This window comes from Pinus tabuliformis, chromosome 6, assembly GCF_031772625.1.
Source record: "Pinus tabuliformis cultivar Carrire ecotype Pingquan chromosome 6, CPIR1, whole genome shotgun sequence".
Classification (NCBI taxonomy): Eukaryota; Viridiplantae; Streptophyta; class Pinopsida; order Pinales; family Pinaceae; genus Pinus; species Pinus tabuliformis.
The window spans coordinates 1,749,975,535-1,749,982,775 of NC_142292.1; the positions used below are offsets into that span (position 1 = coordinate 1,749,975,535).

At 37.2% G+C, this 7,241-nt stretch overlaps 1 pseudogene; it reads right to left on the reverse strand.

Moving 5' to 3' along the window:
* Positions 1-4,341: 4,341 nt before the first annotated feature.
* On the reverse strand, positions 4,342-5,499 carry LOC149265914 (WRKY transcription factor 42-like; annotated as a pseudogene).
* Between the last annotated feature and the right edge of the window lie 1,742 nt (positions 5,500-7,241).

Below are 7,241 nucleotides of genomic sequence, written 5' to 3' on the forward strand. Positions count from 1 at the left end.
AATTGAGTAGGAAAGAAATCAACCCAAAGGTAAAACTAATGATAAATACAAAGGTAACGCACCTAAATCCGCTCACTATGTTGTGGCACACTGTAATATTGGAGTAAATGAAAGCTTATTTAATGCTTCACTTGCTTCTTGGAAAAATGATTGGTTGCTTGATTCAGGAGCAACTTGCTACATGACTTTTAGAAGAGATTTTTTTGAAGAATTTACTGACACTTTTGATGGAACAGTGTACTTTGTAGACAAATCAAAACTCAAGCCATCAGGGCTTGGCACAATCAGGCTCAAATTGCCTGGTCTTCTAGACTTTCTTCTGCATCAGATTCTATATCTCCCACAGCTGAGGAGAAACTTGTTGTCCTTGGTCCACATCCACCAGCAAGGACACTCCATTCATATGTTTGATGGCAAGATTGAGATGAGAAAAGTATCAGACCACTCACTTGTCATGACGGGGATAGATGAGGAAAGGCTTCTCAAGCTGTAGGGTACCTCTTCTCGTGCACAAAATTTCTCATACAATTCTTATTATGAAGAAGGTACATTTCCATCAAGTTTATTATGGCATGCTAGATTTGGACACTTGAACTGTGACAGCCTCTGCTTGTTGAAGAAAAATGGTGTTACTGGTTTGCCTACAATTCCTAGGAAACTTAAGCAATGTGATGCTTGCATTCTAGGAAAGCATAGCAAACAGTCTTTTCATGATTCACATTCAAGAGCACATAGAAAACTTGAACTCATTCATTCGGATTTATGTGGTCCAATGCCTATTCCTTCTGCAAATAGAAATAAATATATAATGACATTTATTGATGACTACACCAGAATGTGTTGGGTTTATTTATAGAAGAACAAATCTGTTGCTTTTCAAACATTCAAGAAATTGCATACATGGATTGAAAATGATGCACAATCTCATATTGGCTCTATTTGCATTGATAATGGAAAAGAATATAATATACGTCAAATGAATTTGAAAACTATCTTCGCCAACATGGGATCAAACATCAAACAATTGTGCCTTATAATCCCCAACAGAATGGAGTAGATGAAAGAATGAATAGGACAATCTTAAATATGGTATGCTCCATGATGTTTTTCAAAAATGTAAAATTGATGTTTTGGGTTGATGCGGTTCTATGTGCTATATATGTAAAGAATAGATGTCCATCTAATGCTATTAGAAATAAGACTCCTTATGAAATGTGGTATGGGCACATTCCTTCGGTAAAGCATCTTATGGTCTTTGGTTCCACATGTTATGCCTTGATACCAAAGGTAAATAGAAACAAACTTGGTGCAAGAAGTTGTAAGTGTATCTTTCTGGGTTATTCAAACACCTCCAAAGCATATTGTCTTTATGATGAAGTCAATAAAAAGTTTGTTGTATCTAGAGATGTAATTTTTCTTGAATCATCCAAAACTGACAATGTTGTTGAGTGGAAACTTGATCGCTTGGATAGATCCGCAAATGAAAAATCATTTCAAGAATTTGATAATCAGATTCCACATCTTGAAGAGGGGATTCCTATCCTAGATCAACCTGTGGAATCTTCTTCTGAAGCACTCTCTCCCCCGCATGAAACTCCAACAAGGGGTGATACTTTGAGTGATGTGATTGACAAAATGGGAGACTCAATCTTGATTCAGTCCCAACTCAATCAACATAGCAGCCTAGACCATCTGAAAAAGGTCCCCCAAAGTGTCTAACAAAGATAGGAACTAGAAATTCAAACCTGCAAAATGGAGATGATGTAGATGACTCTGATTCACCTGTTGATATGGATGTTTCTTATAATTGTGAATTGAATTTGTCTACATATTTTGAACCAACTTCCTTCAAAAAGCTGCTTCTCATGATGAATGGAAAGAAGTGATGCAAAAGGAGTATGATGCCCTGATAAAGAATGGCACCTAGAAGCTGGTTGATCCTCTATTGGGAACCAAACCAATTGGCTTCAAGTGGGTCTACAAGAACAAGTATAAAGCTGATGGCTCACTTGACAAGCACAAAGTCAGGCATGTGGCAAAAGGTTTTGCATAGAAGGAAGGGGTTAATTATGAGGAGACTTTTGTCTCCACAGCAAAATGTGTTACCTTCCGGACACTCTTTTCCCTAGCAGCTCAGAACGGTTGGAAAGTCCATTAAATGGATGTAAAAACTGCTTTCTTGAATGGAGATCTAAAAGAGAATGTTTTTATGTCCTAGCCTGAAGGATTTGCTATGAAAGGACATGAACATAAAATATGCAAACTTGTAAAATCCTTGTATGGCCTCAAACAAGCACCGTGAGCCTAGTATGAAAAACCAACTAAGCATCTTCTAAAACTCAATTTCAAACATTATGATCTTGATGATGAAACTTTGTTTATCAAGAAGGTTAGCAGAACAGTTGTATATATTGTGGTATATGTAGATGATCTTTTGATGATAGAGAACAATGAAAGCTACATTGCATCCATAAAGAAGGAATTAAGGAAAGGTTTTGAAATCATTGATTTGGGCTATGTGCATTACTATCTTGGTATTGAAGTAACTCAACATCCGATGTCCATATTCCTTTCTCAAAAGAAGTACATTGAAGATCTGTTGAACAGGTTTGGCATGACTGAATGCAATCCTCTGACTACTCCAATGGAACAAAACTTAAAGCTCACATCCATTGAAGGAAAAGAATTTGAGGATGCAACAAAGTATAGACAGCTTGTAGGAAGTCTCAACTACCTAACTATTGCCAGACTAGACATTTCATTTGCTATTGGAATCCTCTCCAGGTTTATGCAAAAGCCTTCTGAGGGACATTGGTCTGCTACAAAAAGAGTTCTAAAGTACTTGAAGGGAACTCAAGACTTTGGAATCAAATGTACACACGTGGGTGACTTCAGCTTGATTGGATACTCTAATTCAGACTTTGATGGAGACAAAGAAACTGGGGTATCTACTTCAGGTCATGCTATGAGTCTTGGATCAGGAGTTGTCTCCTGGAGATCATGCAAACAATCAGTTCCAGCAGATTCCACAACATAGGCAGAATATGTGGCAGCAGCTGAGGCAACAAAAGAAATTGTGTGGCTCAGCAAAATTCTTGAAGATTTGCAGGTAAAACAAGTACAATCAACTCCACTCATGATTGACAATACATCAGCAATAAAGTTGGCCAAGAACCCAAAGTTCCATGATTGAACAAAGCACATCAATACTAAATATCATCTAATTCGACATCATGTTGAGGCCAAAACAATCCATCTCCGACATTGTTCCACTGATGAGAAAATTGCAGACATCTTCACCAAAGCGCTTGGAAGAGAAAAGCTTGAAAGATTCAGAACGATGCTTGGACTCAACAACATCCCTTCAGATTAAGGGGGGAAATGTTGACACCTTATCATAAGGATTGGGTGAACAACTGTAATTAATGTAAATAAATAATAGAAAAGATGGAGATCACCAGGAAATGAATTGAACAGTCACTTTCTCTTGTATATAATAATGAACAACCTCAATAAATAACATGATTTGATTTGAAGAGTTATCTCCTCGTCTGACATAGTTGTTAGATAAAGAAACAAAAAGAAATTTGAATTAGGTAAAGACAAATGCTTTCAATAGCACTATAGTAATCTATCTAATAGTGGGTTTCAATAAAAAAATATGTTGCAAAAATTATTTAATTTTATTTGAAAATTGAAAATCATAAAGTATTAATTGTATTTACTCAATTTTATTCCCAGTTTTATTAATTATCTTGTAAATTCAAACTTTACATTCTCTTAAAATAATTAAAATGTTAAAAATAAATCAATAATAAACTTTTTAGTAATTAATGATAATATTAAATAATAATGAATTTAGAATTCATGAGTTTCAATGAAAAGAATGATATAAGAAACATCCCATATAATTCTAAAATCAGAGATGGTAAAATGTTCATGGCAAGTTTTATTAATGTTTAAGTTTCACATCCTTTTAAAAAAGTAAAATGTTGAAAATAAATTGATAATAAGTCTCGTAAAAGAATACAATATAACTAACCATATAATTATACCATGATAATTTTGCGAGAAAGTGATATTTTGATGTTCCAAAATGATCAACTGTCATCAACGCTTAAATATCAGTGTTTTCTAAGTTTGATGGAATGCCTCCTGTAAATCAAGCAGTTCTAGATTCCTGTCCTAAATTTCACGGTATAGAACTATTTTACAACAAATGCAGAGGGTTTTTAGTAGTCAGAATACTACCGTAGGAAAGATTTCACAAATAATGAGTGTGCACAAATGCTTTCTGAGCTGAACCATCGGGGAATTGCGTTGCAGGTGGGGTTTTGGGCATCACCTGACTCGAGTACCGAAGTTGACTACAGAGCTTGCTATGGTTACAGCAAGTGATTTAGTGAAGTTGGGATCTGCCTTTATCGAAGCCACAAAGCCACAGAATCCTGGGCGATTGATGGATAATTATCCAGTTGATTGTGATATTCCGATGCCTGACCCATATCGTTAGGCAATGAAGAGTGTTGGGAGCTGCCGGCTGTTAACTGTGTATATTGCAACTGTAATCGTGGTCGATTGAGGAGGTCGTCTGTGAGGTCGAAAGTGATAGTAGGAAACAAGCTTGAGTTTGATATTCTCGCAATGCAGGGCATAAATTTCTTTTGGGCAAAGAAATTTTCTCTATTCATTCCCTCATTAATGAGCTGGTTGGAGGAGCAGTGCATGTCAGGCATAACCAGAGGACTCACAAGATGATTGTGTTCGCCTTTATAGGTTGTTCTTACAATTGTGGGATCTTGGGCGCGGGAGTTTATATGCCTTTCCTAGTGAATGAAAGCATCAGTCACAGATTTTTTTTTGCAAAAAGACGAGATCCAATCTGTTTCTTAACTGGGCAACCGGGAGCCATAGCGCATCTGTAATAACATCTCGGTCGCTGATTGTATTTTGTCATCGTTTGCCCGTATTTTCGCCATTGGCCGCCATCGCTTATCTGATTAGACTGCATCAGATCAGTTACTTTATACATTACAGGAGAGCAAGAACATATCCAGTTTTTATACTCGGCTTCATACAAACAGGCATCCTTGTGGATTGCAGATTCTGGAATCCGGGATATTTCCAGAATCTACAATCAAACATATATAGCAGTGTCGCACTCAATTGGAGTTAGTTCATATATATATATAGCAGTCTCACACTCAATCGGAGTTAGTTCATATATATAGCAGTGTCGCACTCAATTGGGGTTAGAAAGCTACAATTCTATTATTACCATGATATTCCCCGAATCTACTATCAAAATATATACCAGTGTCACACGAGATTTGAGCTCGTTCATGTAGATTCTGCATAACAGGAAATCTACAAATCTATTATTACCATGGCCTCCTCCGATCTTGTCTGCACGGACACCACTCTTTGGGGTGCGGTCGCCGTGTGTTGGCCAGAGCCCCTGGTCAGCACCTGAATCTTCTTGTTCGGCGACGACTCCATCTGCCCAATGGATGAATTCATCATCCCATTCTTCCTTTTCTTTGAAGGCAGCTACTGTTCGTCGCTTATTAATTTGACATTCTCCTCCTTTCCTCCGTCCTGTTCACTAACATTCCAATATTGATCAGATTGGACTGAAATTGAACTGCTGGAGTCAACATTCATAGACCTTCGACACAACATGTCTTCTCTTCGATGGTCTCCATTGAATATCTACCAAACTAGAAGGAAAACAACATTGAGAACTTTTTAGATTCACGAACCCTAATAATCCCAAAGTCAAATTAACAGTTTGATATACCTGGCTACCATCCACTTCTTTCTTCTGTCCGAAACTAGACTAAATATACTTGTGCGGGTGGTTATATCTACAACACACGCGCTTGAACATAGACTTGAGCTTTTGATTCTCCTCGTTTATGCGATTTATCTCGGCCGCAACTACCGTGATCTGCACGAAGAAATAAAGCCATAGCTGTGAGAACTGCCTCAAAACACCTTATTCTCGTCACATTCCATCTCAACTAATCTTCAATATCTTCAATTTTCAGTCACTGCCTCCGAATTCGCAGTATAGACATGCTAATAGCAAGCGAGGTGTCAATGGTCATTGTTTTGGCATTCCTAATAATTCGCTGGGCAATTCCATAATCTTCCCCTTCACGGCATGATTGACCTGGCCATTTCAATTCCTCGGGTCACGTCGAGCCATAAAGTTTGGCGTTGCAAATCAAAGGGAACTGAGACTCGAGTCAATAAGAGCCATTTAGTCAAGTTTCTTGTCATTTGGAACAGCGGGAACTTGTAAGTATGGGTCGTTAATGTGGGCGCACTTTTTCGTGATTGCTGTATATTACCGAACGGAGCCGAAACACAAATCATAAAGTCCCCCATTCCTCTATTTACGGCGTTACATAATGAAGCATGCTGTACATAAACGTCTAGCACATATTCAATAAGCTTTGGACATATCGATTGATCTTTGTGAGGTTTCACGCTTTGCTTTTGCATCCACGATTACCATTTAACCATAAGCGAGAGTTTTTCCACTATGTTAAACTTGTAAATGAAATATTATGTGTGGTTTTTTTTTTTTTATAAATCTTAAAATCAAAGGCTTTGGGAATCGATATCACGTTGTTTGAGAGAATGTGATGTACATAATTGGTAAATTATTAGCAACTTCACTGTTATGCAACCAACTCACAAAATAGAAGTAAAGATAGATCAATGCCTTCAAAATCAGCCACTTCGAGGGGCGCAACCTCCTTTACATTACACAAATGAACAATTCTTAGAAGATACAAATGAAAAAACCTCTTTTCTATATATAGGAGTCTAAAGGGTCACAATATAATCAAAGCCGACATAACAATAATAATATAAGAGCACAACAATAAAAATAGTGAGGTTTTGTGTTGCACAATAATAACAATATGGGGACAATAGAGCCACAACAATAACAATAACAGTAAGAGCTACAATGACAATAGTAATGGGGGAATCACTAGTATTATAGGGGCTTAATATGCCCCTCTCCTTCAAAAAAGTGTTGTCCTCAACGCTTGAGTAGTTCTGGATGCTTTTGTTAAAATTCTGAGGCTCCCTTTCGGAATCTTCAGTCGGTAAGTTCTTCCACTTGATGAGATACTCCAAAATTTATTGATTTCGTAGTTGTCAAGTTCTTGTTTTTGTGATTGCTTCAGGTTCCAATATGATTTTTCCTTCTTCGTCAAGTTCTC